Source organism: Octodon degus, unplaced genomic scaffold (genome assembly GCF_000260255.1).
Source record: "Octodon degus isolate 3935 unplaced genomic scaffold, OctDeg1.0 scaffold00101, whole genome shotgun sequence".
Classification (NCBI taxonomy): domain Eukaryota; kingdom Metazoa; phylum Chordata; class Mammalia; order Rodentia; family Octodontidae; genus Octodon; species Octodon degus.
The window spans coordinates 2,871,529-2,890,178 of NW_004524677.1; the positions used below are offsets into that span (position 1 = coordinate 2,871,529).

At 36.5% G+C, this 18,650-nt stretch overlaps 1 protein-coding gene across 4 annotated transcripts in view; it reads right to left on the reverse strand.

Annotated features, from left to right (window-relative positions):
* The window catches only part of Lrba (LPS responsive beige-like anchor protein), a 752,085-nt gene that overhangs the window by 154,467 nt on the left and 578,968 nt on the right, over window positions 1-18,650 (reverse strand). The window lies entirely within an intron of this gene.

Genomic DNA, 18,650 nt, shown 5'->3' on the forward strand with positions numbered 1-18,650 from the left:
AAAAAACCTCCAGCTTACCTTTTGTCATTTATAAAACATGATTATCTATTCACACAATAATTATATGAGTTAGAAATCCCTATTTCAATAAGTAAGAAATAAAGTATCTGCAGTAATTGTGTTAGTTAAAACTGATTGTCAATCTGAGTAAGAAAACACCCGACTTACTGGATCAGGCAGTTCTGGGTGTTGTTGAGGGGATTCACTTCAGATTGCAAACCCAGCCAAGGGCATTGTCTTCCAGTGGTGTAAAGGGGACTGGCCAAAGAGCTAAGCAGATTAAAGCACCTGCAAGCAGGCACAGGGGACGGGGGTTTGCTCCCCGGGCCTGTCTTGCCAGCCCCGCCCCCAGTGAGACAGTGACTGAGACTGGGCATGGTGGCACACACCATGGGCCTGTAATCCCAGCACTTGGGAGGCTGTAAACAGGAGAATCACTAGGAGTCTGATCTAGTAGTGAGACCCTGAACACCCTGTGGGCCCTTCCTACAATACAGGAAAAAGAAAAAAAAAAAAAAAGAGAGAAAAGAATAAAAGGAGAAATAAGGAAGGCTCCCTTCTGTTTCTTCAGAGGAACTCTGCTCTTAGCTTTCACCTGCGATGCTGTATTCCTGGCTCCCAGCACAGGCTCTCCAGCCTCCTGAAGGGACTGGAACTGGGTGCTGTGCAGAGCTCCAGGGCTTCAACTGGATCCTGTGGGTCTCAGCACTCAGGCTGTAGTCATTTACTATAAGCCAATCTTGTAAATTCTTACATATTTGTGTATCTCGCATCACATGTTTCTGTAATAAACACTGGCTGATGCAGCAATCTAGGCCATAAACTAACTTAAGAGTAGGGGACACAAACCCCTTTGTTGGGCCATTTTATTCATCTAAAGCTGTTACATTACAAGACTTTCATCTTAACATTCCAAATATGTCAGGCAGTCATCCCAATTTGATGACCCACTGGCAGCTAGTGGGCTGGCTGGTCATTTTTATTAAGCCCTTTAACTACGTTTTGCTTGATCTATTAGTCTCTAATGTCAGATTGATTTAGTTTCAGGGTACATGTCCCCCCCTTTCTTCCAATTGTAGTTTTAGGGTGCATGTTCCTTCCTTTTCTTTGAAGTTCTCTGAGTAGCTTTGAAAGAGGTTCCTCCTCTATTCAGCCATGTTGTCTCTCTACAAGCTGTTTTAATTTCATATAATTTCCATTTTTGAAATACGATCTCAATTTAACAGGTGACACAAAAGGGTAATGTATGTAAGTCCTGAAGAGAACTTCTGGCATCAAAGAACATGCCCTTGGTGTGGCTGCCATTGGTGCTGTTGTCATCACAGGTGCCCTTGACCCTTCCTTCCTCCTGAGAGTTACATACCAACTGCTAGGACTTCTAGCAGCCTTTCAACGCAAAGTTCCAAACTACTGGAATGCTCATAGTTAAAAAAAAAAAAAGCAAGGTGTGGCAAATATGTGAGAAATCTCAGAAATTCTACAGAGTACAGATTTGCTTGAATTCACAAATTTCTAAAATCTATAAATCTCAAAAAATATTTCACATCTTTGTAGATTTTCTTTGGGAAATCATTGAAACTGCGATATTCAGGGAGGAGAAGAGGGTTACACAGAGCACCCTGGAGCATAATGTCCATAAACAGAGCTGAAGGATCACGCGTAGAGATGATACACTGCTGGGGCACAGGGAAGTGGACGAGGTTTCAAGAGGAGGACAAGAAGCATGACTGCATTACAGCTCTGAGAAGCCTATGACACTCTCAAAGCCTATGTCATTCACTTGCCATGACTGAGAAATGGGAAACATCCTTTAATTCTATGAAGACAGACAAAGCCCACTCTATACCATTTAAGAGGTCCCACGCAAACAGCAGTTTACATTGCCTTATTCTCAGGAAGCACGGTGGGTCTATAGATAACGAAAGACATTCAGTAAAAAGTGAAGGCCAAAAGACAAGCACAGAACAGATAATGAAATATTTGAATCTGTGCTTTTTTTTTTTTACAGGTGTGTAAGAATCTCAGGTGAAAGGACTGTATATTGTTCATTAAATGTGAAGTATCTGGCTTACCTGAACACATTAAACTAAAATTTTCAAATTTAGAGGATGGAAGAGGATATGCTATCAGGAAATGTATCATAAAATATGGTCTTTTTTTTAAATTAAGATTTGGTGTGGGAACACTCCAGGAAAATTACTGTTATATAGATCAAAACAGTCACTCTATCTGATGACAGTGCCACTAATTTCCTGGGTAAAAGCAATTGTTTTAAGTCATATTATCCTGAGAGTACTTGGCTGACCTTATCAGATACAAAAGTTACATTTCTTGGTATATAGGTCTTGCTTTATCTTGGTCTTAACCATCCAGCAGAAAAGTATAAAAATGAGGTGTATAAAGTAAAGCCACATTAATATGATGAGCTATAAAAGGCTCAAATCAATAACTTCTGAGGATAACCCACTACTATTACAGACTGCTAGACAGTGTTAGATTGTTTAGTTGAATTCAAACACTTATAGTATTTAAATGCCAATAGAATATTCACCTCTGACAGGACAAAAAAATTAAAATAAAAAAAGATACAAAGGGAAGATCATTTTGTATTTATATATACAAAATAGTTAGGATAAATTTACAGCTACTTTTGCTTAACTCAATGAGAAGAAAGAGGTGTACTAACAGTGTTTGGACAGAATATCCTGTCTGCTTCTTGTACTATGGATAACCACTAGGAAGATAACAATGTACAGTGTATTGACTATCAAAACTGTCCTATTAATCAGCTGTGAAACTGTCTCATTCATATTTCTCAATTAAAATATATATATATATATATATATATATAAAATAACAGTCATATTATCTTCACACTTCTTCAACATACAGACCTATCTGTACCCCCAATTCACAGGTAAAATAATTGAGTCTGGAAAAAGTGAAGTGACTATTGGTTATATACTGAGTGACACCAGCAAGGCCTGAAGCTACCATGGCACAAACCAATCAGCAGGTCTAGAATGATTTGGATTGTGTGCTAAACTTGTAAGCCCATTAGAATCCTCACGAAGGCTTCACATTAAAGGTCTTTTTTGCAAGAAAGTACTATTAAAGCTTTTATTTCTAATTAATAATGCCTGGATATCACTTTAGAAGAAGGCTTTACAATCAAGAAGAAAATATATATTGTCTTGATGACACTGAAAAAGACTAGAAATAAAGTGAACAGAAAAGGTGTTTTCATCAATTTTTATTGCCTTCCTTCTCTCTTAACTTTCATTTTTGTACACCCATCAATCAAATCACACACTCTACATTCACCCACCACTAAATTCAGCCATCTCTGAAAAAGCTCCACCTATGACTGCATGAGGCACTGCATGGAGACACGTGAGGTATTGCATCTAGACACAAACCATCATAGATTTTGTTTGTTTGTTTGTTTTTGTTTTTTTTGCGGTATCAGGGATCAAACTCAGGACCTTGCACTTGCCAGGCAGGTGCTTACACCACTGAGCTATATCCTTGGCCCCTAGCTATATCCCCAGCCCCCAGATTTTTTTAATATCTTCAACATGATACCATTTTCAACTCTACAGAATTCTGGGACCTCTCTATGAGCATAAAATGCACTTGTGTCAGTGTGAAGCTAACTAAGCACTACGACAGTGGTCCTATTCTATTATTGTCCTATCCTATTTATTTTAACTAACCTACAATTATTATTTTTTTCTATTAAAAACATGATATTTAGGAGTTTTTCGGTACTGGGAATCAAATTCAGGGCCTTGCACTTGCCAGGTGGGTGCTGTGCCACTAAGCTATAGCCCTGGCTGCTTGCTAAAGCTTTTTAAAGAAAACACCTATATCATCAATGCCCTCTTCCTCCATCCTTCTAGTGAAGAAAACAAGTAGACTCTGTCATCTAAACCACATTGCCAATGTTATGCTGTCCAACTACTTTGTTTCAATTCTATCCGCTCTTTTATTTAAGTGACAGGTATACTAAGCAGCCTGCTCAGCATTTTTACACAGCTTGCTTTTAGAGTACTTTGTTATATGCAATAATATATGGTTGAGATGATTTGGCATCTATCTTCATATGCCCTAGACTTAATACTGTCAAGAAAAACAATTCTTCAGGGTACTACTGTAGCTTTTAGAGCTCACAATAAGGATCTTTGCTTCAGTTATTAGGGATTAAGCACCTTTAATCTCTTGAAAATGTTCCTTTAGAAATATATTTAATACATACCACGATATCATTTCAATTTCATAAGTACATCTTGGGAAAAATAAATACTCTAGTTCATTTACTGCACCTACATAGAATTTATCATTTTGTTTTTTAATGTATTTAGTACAGGGTCTACAGGGTCTCACTTCCCAGATCCTGTTTTTCAGCCTCCCAATCACTGGATTACAGAAGTGCGCCACCACACTCGGTCTCAATCGCTGTCTCAGTGCGACCCAGGGGTGGGGCCAGCATGGCAGGCTCCAGATCAAACCCCCAGACCCTGTGTCTGCCTTAGCAGGTGCTTTAGTCAGCTGAACTACCTGGTTGGCCCAGAATTTGTATCATTTCAAATGCTCACATTTGTAGATATACTAGTGATGCCTTCATAGTCCCATGTTATTCAGCCATAGTTAACATTAAAGTAATTATTACTATATATGTCTTTATTCAAGTATTTAAAAGTCACATAAATTGGTAAGAAATAATTTGATAATCCAACCCTAGTGCTAAAATAAATGTCTGGAAGAAATAAATTAATAATCCTAAAATCCAAAGATAATTACCAAAATTGTCCCCCCTCCTCCATATTTAGGACAGGGTCTAAGGGGTCTTGGGTCTCACTACATAGATCTGACTCATAGTGATCTTCCTGTTTTCAGCCTCCCAAGTGCTGGGATTACAGGCTAGTACCACCTCTCCCAGTCTCAATCACCAGCTCAGTGTGCCCCACGGGCAGGACCAGCACAGCATGTCGGGGATTGAACCCCAGCTGCTGCGCTCTGCCTAAACAGGCACGTTAGTCCAATGAGCTATCAGTCTAGCTCTAAAATTATTTTTAATTATAAAAATGAAAAACACTCTAGTGACCCAATGCTGATATAACAAAATCCTCCCACTTATAGAGAAATTAATTTACTCATTAAAAAAAAAAACCATTACTGTCAAATAACTCATTATAGCTTTTAAAAATGAATTCTTATACAAAGAGCAATGTTCATCCATCTTCTATAAGTTGAAACATAAAATCAGAAACTACTTAAGTAGGGTGGCTGAGATAGCTCAGCAAACTAAGTAACCTGCTTAGGCAAGTATAGGGACCTGGCTTCAATCCCTGGCACCACATGTTGCACCGGTCCCACCCCTGAGTGTGCTGAGCCACGTGGTGGTGCATGCCTGTTATCCCAGCACTGAGAAGGCTGAAAACAGGAGGATCACTATGAGTCCGAGCTGTGTAGTGAGACCCTATACCAAATACATAAAAAAAAGAAACTACTTAAGTAATATTTACCTTTGAAACAACCTTCTCCATTTGCTTTCAAAGCTAAATGAATTGAAAAAACTAGTTCCAAATTGGGAAAAGGTGTATTTATTATATCTAGCTCAATCCTAAATAGGGATATTATGAGTCCATTGTCTGGCTTAATCCTGGACTAACCATTGTAAATATTTCAATGATTTATACATACAACATAATAACATGTCACCATAAGAAAAGTAATGAGAGCTCAAGGTTGGTAAAAGTGAATAAATACGGTTACTGCACTTTCTGTTTTGGCCTACTTATTTTTTGGAAAAAATTATAATTTGGGACATAAAACTGAAATACAAAGTAGGACACACTAAAAACTTCAGTGTGCAGGCAAGAATCAGAGCTGTATGCTGTTGTAAAATAGTAGGGATTTCTGGTATTTTAAAACTGCAAAAGAACTCCAAATATCAAACAAGGTTATATAAAATATTGTTGGGCAAGTACAATTGAAGGGGTGTAGTGGTCTTCAAAAAAAAATGGAGTAACAGAATTTAACCCTGAAGGATAGCCTCAAATAACAGAAGAGTCCTAATGGAAAGGATTCTAGTGATCCTAACAGTTTAAGAGTAGCCATATAACTAGTAAATGTTTGTACCACATTTGGGGTTCATTTCTAGCAATGAAAGACCTGACAGGCAAATGATCAAGGACTGAAGGCAGTTGTATTGCCAGAAGAAGCCCACTCCTGGCAAGCAAGGCTCAGAGATCATCTTTAACACTTCCCTGGCTGAAGCACTTCCACCATAGAGAAGTGTACTGCTAACAGAGTCCAGCCCTGCAGCTCACACGGTGCTGTGCTGACGAAGGCTCAAGAGACAGCGAGCAGCCAAGACTCTAGCAGAGCAAAACTAGAATAGTTAAACTTGTTCACTGAGGGAGAGATGAGTCCAACAACACATGGCCACTAGCCTCACAGGAATATCAAAAGTTTACTTCACTTTCCTGAGCAAGAGAATATGCTGGAATGGTCATCAATATTTAAATGTTACATTTTACCCTTTTCTTAAATCAATCTTTTATTGGACTTTTCCTCTACAACTGTATTATCAGTTGTTAGGGTGATCAAATTTATTCATTTGATTAAAGGACAGTGCTAACTCGTATTTATGAAGGACTAAACAAAACCCAATAAAGCTCCAACTTAGAAGCTAATGGCCCTGACTACTTCATCCAATAGCTGAACATGGCTCTACCTTGTAACTGAAATATAAGGTTTTTTAAAAATGCAACATAACATTCTATAAAACAAAAAAAAGCTCTGTTTAGTTTATAGATTACTAAATTTCTCCTATCAACTGGTAAAAATGCAACAAAAATGTGACAGCCAATCTTTTTGTGCCAACTGGAATGGGCCACAGGGTGCCCTGATTAACTATTCCTTCGAGGGTTTCTGCCTTTCCAGATGAGGAGGTTACTTTTCCAACTGGTACGCTCAGTGAAGTAGACCACCTTCTCCACTGTGGGTGGGAAACATTCAATCAGGAAAAAAGGTTCCTGCCACACCACTGGAGCTGACACAGCTCATCTCATCCTCTCCTGCTTTGAAAGGAGATTTAAAGCATGAGCTACCCTGTTCTCAATCCTCTGGACATGGCCTTATCTCTACCTCTGGCTTTTCTGTTTGCAGCTTGCAGATAAATATCCTTTTAGATCTAGATACAAAGATACAGGTATCTCCTATTGATTCTGTTTCTTTGAAGAACTCTAACAGGCCATACCAGTGAAATTAAATACAAGTTAAAAGGAAGTTAAGAATGGAGGATTCTATCCAGCATGCCCTCTGAGAGATGTGCTTGGGTAAAGAACACTTACTCTAAATACATAAAATACTATTATTTTATACAGCTATGAATATTATGCCCATCCAGCAAGAAGCGAAACATTTTAACATTATTATTCATAATTCAGCTTATTTGTTCTCATCCATAATTTTTTGTTCTCTTTCATTATAACAGAGGAAAATTTAAATTACAGATTTTTTTTTTTTTTACATTTTTAGTTGAAATTATACTCATGTACAAAACAGAACATGGTCTTATGAACCACCTCAGCCTGGTGGCAGATGACACAACTACGATATCACCAGCCATGTATATACTTTCTCCCAAACACAACTGACAACTCAGACACACTCAGTTACCAATGTGGAAGTGGCAGTTTGGGACTACAGCATATCTTTGCAAACACAGTTCTACCTGTTCCTTGAAAACAAATGATAAAATTAGTAAAACAAAACCTGAAAGAACTGATAAAATATATAGACAAATTTATTTAGAATTGGAGATTTTACCTTTCTCAGTAACTAATAGAAGTAGAAAATCAGTAAGGATAGAGAATATACAAACAACGTTTTAACTAATTTTATGTCCTAACTGACATACACTGAACATGCTGCCTAGCAAAAGAATGTGTCTTCTACTCAAGTGTACATGGAGCATTAACTGAGATAGACCATGTTCTGAGCCATTAAACAAATTTTAACAAATATAAGGGACTACAATCATACAAATAACATTCTCCTACCATAATAGGATTAAATTAGAAATAAATAAGAGAAAGATAATTGAAAACAATCCCCAAATATGTGGAGATTAAAAAACACAATTCTAAACAAGCCATTGGTCAAAATGAAAGTCATAAAAGAAATTGGAAAATATTCGTATTTTAGGGAAGGGTCTACAGAGTGTTCAGGGTCTCACTACTAGATCTGACTCATAGTGATCTATCTGTTTACAGCCTCCCAAGAGCTGGGATTACAGGTGTGCGCCACCATGCCCAGTCTCAATTGCCATGTCCGCATGCCCCAGGGGTGGTCCAGGAATCGAACCCTCTGGCCCCTGCGCCTGCTTACAGATGCTTTAATCCACTGAGCTATTTGGTCAGAACTGGAAATATTTGAATGAAAATACAATACAAGGAAATTCCTGACTCAGCTAAATCAGTGTTTTAAGAAAAAACTATAGCAGTAAATGTTTATATTCAAAAGATAAAAGGTCTCATCAATAAAAAGGATACCTTAAAATACTAAAAGAAAGATAAATTAAATCTAATAAGGTAGAAAGACAAATTGGAAGAAAAAATCCTAATACACTACAATCATTTCCAGGAAATAAAAGAGGAAAGAAAAACTCCAAAACTCAATTTTGTCATATAAGCATTACCCCTGAAGCCAGAAAATGAATGAAAACATTATAGCCAGTTGTATGAATATAGTTACAAAATTTCTTCAAAAATATTAAAGTGAATTCAGCCATTTACTAAAATGATAAGAGATCAAAAGCAAATGACCCAGAAGAGAAAAAAAAATTGAAAAAAGAATAGTATAATTGGAGTACTCTTACGACTTGTGTTCACAATTATCAAATTAAAATAATCAAGAGAATGTGGTAATAACGTAGGAATATATAATAGTTTTGGGGGAACAGAAAGTCTAAAAATAGAGCTATATATATGATTACCTGATTTTCAACAATGATATTAAGATGATTTAAGAGGAAAGAGTTGTTACTGTATGTCAATCTGTTATACAGTAGTAGTAAAATTGTTCGACACATCAGGGTGCAGAAGTCTGGAGAGCTGCTCTAAGAGGGCACTATTTTTAGTTTTTGTCTTAAATGTAGGATTCTATAATGACTTGAGTAGTTATGAGTACTACCAGTGGCTTCGAACCTTGCCCCAAATTTTAGAAAGGTCCATTTAAGCCCATCATGGCATACACTCTGGCCTCGGCTACATGGCAGGCTGAGGTAAGGATCACATGAGCAAAAGTGTTTAAGACTAGCCTAGGCAACAACCAACCCCACTTTAGAAAGCAAAAACAAACAAGAGACAAGCACTGCTCAGATTTTGAGGCTGGGTATGGTGGTGCACGCCTATAATCCCTCAAGAAATTGAGAAAGGAGGATCATCACAAGGCTGAGGAGAGCCTGGAGCTACATAGTGCCTCCAAGGCCAACTTCAACTACATACCTAGACCCTGTCTCAAAACAAACAAAGATTCTGAAATTATTTCATGAGCGATTTCGCACTAGGTCTTTAACTTTCCCCAAACTACTTTTAACAAAACTTATAAAGTGAATAAGGCAATGCAACAGTTTAACAGAATATATCTTCTAGCAAATACGGATTTTTTCTTTTTATATTGATATTAACTTAACTGTCTATATTAGCGTTTTAAAAGAATCAATGATAAGAAGGTACTGTTTGTAGAATGCACCCTTTTCCACTTCCAAAGGCCTGGACTCACATTAAAAAAACAAAATCATTATTTTCTAAAAGTGGGACAGTCTAAAAAATAAGCTAAATATATAAATGCATTCTGAATTGCCTCCTATAAATGATTTGCATATCATAGACAGTCCATAACAAGTCTTTAAAAATAGAGGGTTTTTTTTTCATTCACCTTTTTTCTGGTACAGGCCTCAGAATAATGTATAAGAAGGATGCTCAGCAAATATTTAATAATATTTAATAAAATTTAAATAATAAATTATTTAGATAAGTATATTCACTATGGAGTAAGTGTGCTTATTTAAATAACTAGACTTTGAGAATTAAAAAGCAGGAATTTGGATATATGAATAAAAATAAATTCTTGTCCAATCCAGAATAAAAACCATACTATGTATTCATGTAAAAATAATCCAAAATATAAGAACAAGGCATAACATTAAATACTTTTTTTTTGTATTTAATACAAGGTCTACAGGATTTCACTACACATGTTAAATTCATAGTGATCCTGTTTTTAGCCTCCCAAGCACTGGGATTACAGGTGCGTGCCACCACTCCCAGTCTCAGTTGCCATCTCAGCATGCCCCAGGGGCCAGGGATTGAACCCTGGTCGCTGTGCCTGCCTCAGCAAGCCCTTTAGTCAACTGAGCTATCTGGCCAGCCCAATAAACACATTTTAAAACAACAAATTTAAGTAAGTTTTTAAAATGCCCTCTATTAAATTTAATTTTTTATACTTAAATGTTTCAGCTGACATCAGAATTATTGCACTACTAGCTAGCTATTAAACTCAAAGAAATCAAAACATTACTTAGATATTTGAAAATATTTTGTACATTAATTCAGAAATTTCCTACTCTAAATCTCCCAGTTTGTATACTCAATACTAAACTCAGAATACAGACAACACTATGAGATAAAACTAGAAATACTATATAAATAAAACAAGTTGTTTATAAGTAATAGTAAATGTCCACTCCTTACTACAGTAACTTAAAATGATTAGAGAAAGAATACCTAATTTTGAGAAGGACTACTAACTGGCAGCATGTTGCTGGTATATGTCAGGGTTATCCATCACCCTGACAGTAATATTAACCACAATCCATTTCAGTTGCTTCAGTTTATCATTTTCTGACGAATGTTAAAAAACAATGTCATTGGAGGCTGCTTAAATTAAGTGTTGGTTCAGCCTCTGCTAGAATCATCCAAAAGCTTTCATGAGAAGGTAAGTTGTAGAAGAAATAACATTTGCTGCATATATTGCTGGTGCTTAATAGACACAAATTTAGAAACATAGTCACACAAAAGAACTTACACTAACTTCCTATTTTAAAAACAGAGCTTTAAGAAATTCTCTAAGTTCACTACAAAATGAACACACACACATACACACACACACATATATGTGTATACACATAATATATGCTTCATATACACGTTCAAATTTTGTGGAACTTAGTATAAAATTTTTTTGTTTAGTTACATTGTAAAGTAAAATCTCACAGTGAACAAGTAACAATTTAAAGTTTAACAAGTTCAGTATATCCTGGAAAAATCTCCTTCAGGGTTATACTAAAAAAAAAAAAAAAAAAAAAAAAGTTTGCTACCTAGTATTCCCAAATTATGCCGATTTGTTAAAGGTCCGTCTGGACGGAATCAATGCAAGCAGACAGACGTGTGTCGGTAAGTTCAAAGACTCACTCATCTGGTTCTCTAATTATATCTTTCCAGGCTATTTTCCCAATGTCACATTCACATTCTTTTCAGAAGTAAACTGCACTTAACACCCAACTCTTATTTATTTTATTACTGCTTTTTCTTGTTTTATGTAAGTTACCACTGTATCATTTTCTTGTTCTATTAATCCAGTAGTTTTACCTCTCTGAGGTTATCTACTCTAGTTCTTTTTTGTCAGGCTTCTTCTGCTTCCCGATTGTCTGTATCCCTGAATGGTATTATTTTACAGGCATTTTATTTTGGGCCAGTCATATGTCCAAAGGAGATCACAAGTTTCTGTCTTCAGGGCGGACTGGTAGGGCATGGTTTGCCAGCCTTCAGACAGCATGACAGACAGCACAGGAGGCTGCTGGCCGTCACCCTTCAGTACAAAAAGTGTTCAGTAAATCTTCCTTGTTTCCTTCTTTACCTTAAACCTTCCCTCCTTCCACTGAGCTTGGTGCTCTCATACTGGAAACATCGCTGGTATAATTGTTCCAGAAGGTGAATCACTTGCTTTTGTCAAATGGAGGGACAAGTATTTGGATTTTAGAACAATGTGGTCATAGAGAAAGAATTCAGTCTAAAATCTTTTTCTGCTTATACCTGAAGTCTACCAGTTCACTGACAGGGATGGATCAAGGTTGAATCCTGGGTTTATTCTTGGAAAAGTGTGCGACCTTGGAAAGCACCTTCAGCTCACTAAATTTGAGTTTTCTCCACTATAAAATAATGGCACTCTCTGCACTTACTTATGCAGTATTGCTCAGAAGACAAATGAGAATGTCTGTTAGAGTGCAAAGCATCTAGAAGGGCTCAGAATCTCACAAGTATTTTCTTGATATCATTTTTGTACTGTACAGACTGCAAACTCCTCCAAGCCATGAATTCAAGATTAAAATATTTTAATATATTTTGTCAGCCAATAAAAAATGCCCAAACTATAATCCAGAATGGAAACTATTTCTGGTATTTTCTAAAGCATTTATATTTTATTTAAACAATTTCAGAACCATTATTTACAATTATGACATCATAAGATTATAAAAATAAATTTCTTTAGTTTTACTGAAGCCCAATAAATAGAAATACAAAATAAAAGCTATCGTACCCGTCATGTTTAAACAGTAATTCCCTTGCCCCGGAAAGAGTGTTCTTTTCCCTCTGTGACATCTAGATGGCATATTGATTCCTAGTGTATCTGTTACAGAGCAGACTAAAAAGCACTGGCATTCGTCAGAAACAGCACTTAAAACTTAAAGAGATAAAGAAGTGCTGTCTGATCAACAACAGTTAAATGTCGGTAGTCAATTCCAGGTCAAGATGCATGCTGTATATTAAATGTGTGTGTTAGGGAAATATCTCACATACAAAAATACACACAAATGGTAAGAGAGTAATATAGAAAATGAGAATGAATACAAAGATGTCACCTACTTTCCCTTTAACTAGAGTGCAAGAGACAAAGCAAAAGAGGAAAAGGAAAGACAGTGTAAACAGTAGCCACTCAGCAATGAGTAAGTTAACAGTATAGCTTTGTCAGTCACATCGCTTTGCTTTTTCAGAATTTACTCTTAGAAACACTCGGAAGCTGACAAAGACAATGGAAGCTTCTTGGTTAACAAATACCACGGCAGTGAAACCCAAAACCATTTCGACTGCATTTAAACTAAAATTCAGTTCTAGTAAGCTTTCCCCTGACTCCTCCCCAGCACATTTACCTTTAAGGCAGGAACTGGGAGATGATGTGCAGGGCACTGTCTTCCTCCAGTTCCTTTTTCCTGCACTCTGGACCAAAATAAGAGCTTACAGCATGTTTACACTCGAATAATGAAAAACAGGTTTTTCTTTGCCTGCTACCTTAAACTCTCTGAGCTATTCCCCTCATTTAATGTGAGTCTAATTATTAATAAATACCTGTTTAAATCTATACCATTCCTCTCCTGCCCCCAATCTTTAGCTGATATACTACCAAGAGAGTAACTACTTGATTAATTTTTCCTATCTCTGCAAGACAAGGCTATCTGGAAAAAACTTTTCAAGCAATAGAAAATTGGTAATATTTGACTATCAGTTTTGGTGGGAAAGCTGAAAAGCAATTTGATAAAATAACATTAAAACAGACTCAGCCACCGGTGCCCAAAGCAATGTAGCATTATAGCAGTGTTTCTTAAATTTTCTGGGCCAAAGTCAAGTAAAAAATAACGCACGTGAAATCACAGCCCACATACCTGTTTCATGGCTAGATCTACAGTATCCCTGGGCCCGAGGGCTGGGTCACTGGGGTTGAAAACTAAGACAGTATTCTCTTCCCCAGTTCCTTTCTTCCCTGCTTCCTGGTCACCAGGGAGTGAACGGAGCTGCTCCGCCATGCTATTCTGCCATGTCATTTGCGTCTCAGAGCCACGGACCATTGACTGAATCCACTGGAAGTATGAGACAAAATAAAGGACCCTTCCTTTCAATTACAGATACTGGGTATTTTGTCCCAGTGAGTGTGAAGTAACTGACGTACTGATACACACATCTGCACAACATAAGCAAAAGCTTTCCAGTGAGACATACTGACAGTTCTTTTTTTTATTCCTGTCTATTTTTTCAGGTCTTACAAAGAGCCTTACACATCTATCCACTTTTAAAAACAGTTGTGAGATTCAGTCTGAAAACATTGTCTTCTTTTTTAAATGTGCACTCAATCTAACAGATGTGTGATTTTGTGTAACTTGACTAAACTCACAGTGCCTAGGTTTCCATCTCTATAAAAAACAATGAGGCGTAAGCACATAAAATACTTGTAAGAGTCTAGCCTACGGTGCTTATTAAATGTTACTTAATAATAGTAAGTGGGCTGTTCCTATCTTTAAATACCACAGCCAAAATAACTGAGTTTTCATTTGCAAGTAAGTGATCATCAGATTCATTTTGATCTAAGAATATATTAAGATTTGAAATAGGTATTCAAATTACAGTACAAATACATACTATATATCCTAGAGTAACTATGCTGGTCAATTAGAAGAAAAGATTGTCTCAGACAATCTTGTCTGAGTTTTCCTCTTATAGACAACTGGTTTAAATAATCACTCTCCAAGGTAGAAGAAGAATAAATCAATCAATCACAGTTACAAAGAAAAACTTTCAAATTCACAAGCAAAGTCTAGATATTGAAAAAGCCATCATAATTTGTTTTATGGTATGACATTTTGAATAGATATTCCTCTCCTAGTTAAAATTTCATACAAAGAAAAGATAAAAAGAAAATGCTGATTCTTATCTCTTATGAGGACACTGTCAAGATATAAAATCAATGTGTATTTATAAAATATAGATTAACGTCATTCCAAACTACGCGTGGCTACCCCTGTCATCTCGTCAATCAGAAATTCAGACCAGTGATGAAGAAACAGGAGGGGTGGAGTGGGGGCTTCAAAACTGATCTCTGTTTTCAGCCTTCAAAGAAGAAAAGCCATGATGCTATGTGAGAAATCTTTCAATGTAAGAAAATATTTAATTTCTACCACCTTTTCAGACTAAAGCATGTGTGATCTCAACATACTGACTTTTAAATATAAAAATTTATACTAATATGTAATCATTATAGAGAGATAGTATACATGGGATAAAATTTTATACTCCTAGAAGACTTTAATATTGCTTTATTCATACTTTTCCTGCTCTCAAAGAATGATGAGAAAATATAACTCAGAGAAATGGTGCTGATTACATTAATTCTCTATTTAATATCAAAAAGATTACCAAACAAAATTGTAGCTCTGTACCAAAGATGCTAAAATTCCTCTAAAATCCAACTGTGGGGAAATTAAATGAACATAAATATGCATAAATAATTCAACACATTTTAAAGCCAGTCAGGCTACATTATCTACTTAAGAATTGGGATAAGATGTGAGAATATTTTAAATTAAGGTTTGCACACAATGCTTTTCAGGCTTTCACAAGTTTATTTAAACAAATTGTAATGTTTTCCAAATGTATACTAAGGGACAAATTTTAATACAATTCTATTACAGTTATTATTTTATGAATACAGCTCATTGATATAGAAGGCATGTGCTTGAAAATGTGTTTATAACCATATATTTGAAAACTGAATCACATTATAAACATTTTGGCAAACCTTACTACTAAAAGTAACACGTTATTTTTATTAAGTACACAAGCCCACTATTGTAGGGTACAAAGCAAAATTTGCAAATATCTGATGTGCTTGATTATTTCACTTGAAAAACAATGTAGTTAATTCCGAACTCACTTATTCCATCAATATTTAATGAAAGCAATTAGTGCTGGTAGAATTCCATTTTCATGAACCTGAATGAATTCTGTAGCACTTGAACTATTCTTGCTTTACAGAAAAGAAGACATGAGTTGCATGATACATGGCTGAAAGCTAGAACTCTAGTTTTTCCAGTATCTGCTAATGACGCTGCCATTCACCATTCAACTGTGTGTGCTCCAGCTGGTGTTAAAGTACCCTTTATTCTTTCTCAAATATTTCATAAAATCCTTTAAAACAAAAAAATGAATGTCACTATAATTAAAGGCATTAAGCCTCACAAATTACGTTTCTTACGTCTGTGCTTAGAACACAGGATCATGTAGAGGGAGAAGCAAGCAAGTCTTTTTTTGGTTTTGTTACCCTCCCCCTTTTCACTCGTAATGTAGCAAAGTTACTACTGATCATCCATGGGGTATAAAATCTATCATATCTAGAAGAAAAGTCATACATGTATCAGTGAAAATAGTATTTTATCTACCCAACAAAATGACTTGTCAAGTCCCTTAAAAACAGACATAACATACAAGTAAAAGTCAATTTTAATCAAATTCTCTTTGGCTGGCAAATCTGTAGTAGCATTTAAGAATTTATTTCAATGAATATTCATGGTAAAACAAATTATACAACCTATACATTACAATTATTTTGAGGCTTTCTTTTCCTCTAGAGAATTTTAGTGGATAGAGGCCATAGTTGTGAGGGGGAGAAAGAATGAAGTCAAGTTGGCAAAAGGAGGGAAGAGAGGAGACATAGCAGGTTCTGAGAGCTTCCGTTCAAGACACTGGAAGAGAGAAGCAGGCTCAGAAGGAGTATCTGAAGATCCTCCCACCAGGAACACAAGGTATTCTACCAAGACAGAAGCCTGAGTTGGCCTTGTCTGCAGCCCAGCTCTCCAGTCACTGCATCTTAAAGAGCTCTCCAGAAAAAGCATCTGGAGGTACAAACATCAGAATAAGCCACACTTTCAAACAGAAGCCCACACTGAAGGACTTGGTGCTAATCTTTGAGAGCTTCAGAAACATTTATTTAAATGTTATTGATCTTATAAAGCAAATTTTATATCCCATCAAATTCAGGAAAACATTTTTATTTTTAAGTGCAAAAATTTAAATAGTGGAGAGAGGAGAGGATATAATAAATATTACAGGATTAACTAGTCATTGAGTTTTTATAACTGACCTACAATATGGCTCATTACAAAAATTAATCTAATATAGCCCTCATGTATTACACCTGAGATCTTCAAATCCTTATAAAATACTACAGAATCTTAAAAACAAATGTAACAGCTATGTGTAAGGTTTTTATTTTATTTTTTGATTTTTTAAACAAGGATTTTAATTACTAAGGAACATAGGAAAAAAAATTCTGTTGCTTTCCACTTTTCGGAATCAAACCCAGGGCCTTGCATACTAGTCTAGGGCTCCACCTCTGAGCCATGTCTCTGGGTTTAAAAAATGTTAAAAGTAAAAATTATGAATGTATTACAGTAGACATATACAGAGAATGTCATGGGAGTTCAGATTTCTAGATGAAGAGAAGAGCAACAGCAAGACTCAAGGGGCCAGAAGGGACCAGAAGGCTAGCAAAGAAGCAGAGACAGACAAAAGATGTACAACAGGCAAGAGTCAGAACATAAACATGACTTTTTGATCAGAGGTCATCCTGGTGACCACTATGCTTGTCTGGACTGTATGCAGAAGATCCTATGAACAGAGAGTAGAAGATACTCATGAATATTCTCAATGCAAATCACATCAGGGTAAAAAACAGTATATCTAGCTAGGGAGATAGCTCAGCAGTCTAAGTGCCTGCCTGGCAAGCACAAGGTTCTCAGGTTTGATCCCTGGTACCACATGCCGTGCTGGCCCCAGGAGCTGAGCTAGCCACCAAAACTGGGCTTGGGGGCGCACATCTGTAATTTGAGTGTTGAGGAGTGTGAGACAGGAAAAGTATAGAGAGACTCTGTACTAAATAAATATATACATACATACATATTAAAAAAGTACATCTAAGAATGATAAATAAAGAACATCATGACTCTGATGTCGGAAAAATAGGAGGTTTAGATTTTATGTCAAGGAACTTGGGTAAGCAAGTTGTTATGCTTTATGCCTAGATATCCCACCTAACGTCTCATGCAGTCATGAGGCAGGTTCTAGAGTTTGTGACTGATTCATGGTCCAATGCTGGGATTAAGGGTGTGAGTGTACACTCTCGCTGGAGTGGGCAACCTTCTAAAGTAGCAAGTAGTGAGAGACAGAAAGGAAATGATGAACAAGAATTCTATCATTTAATAGCCTGATGAGGAGATAAGCAGAACCAAAGCAAGCAGGTATGAAGTATGTGAAATGCAAGCTATGGCCAGTGCTGTAAGAGAAGCACAGAGCAGCACCTCAGAGAAGAAAGACCAACAGAGATGGCCTTCCACAGCAGCTGACCAAAAGGATGAGGATCAGCCTCCTGCAAAGAGACAAAGCAGCAAGGCAGACAGCAATTCTCTATGTTGGAAAGATTTATCCTTTATTCACTAATAAGCAAGAAAAATCTAAGTATGCAACTTATACAAGTCAGAGATGGACTTACAAAGGACCCTTATAGTTTTATCAGAAAAGGCAAGTGGGAGCTGGCATGGTGGTGCATGGCTGTAATCCCAGCACCCAGGAGGCTGTGAAAGGAGGATCACTTTGATTTCAAGGTCAGGATGAGCTACAAGTAAGTTCAAGGCCAGCCTCAACTGCATAGTGAAACCCTATTTTAAAAAGACCAAGAAAAGGAAAAGGCAAGTAGTGACAGAAAGGTAATGTGGAGCACTGGAGAGAAATGGTACTTCTCCATGATTCTTTTCA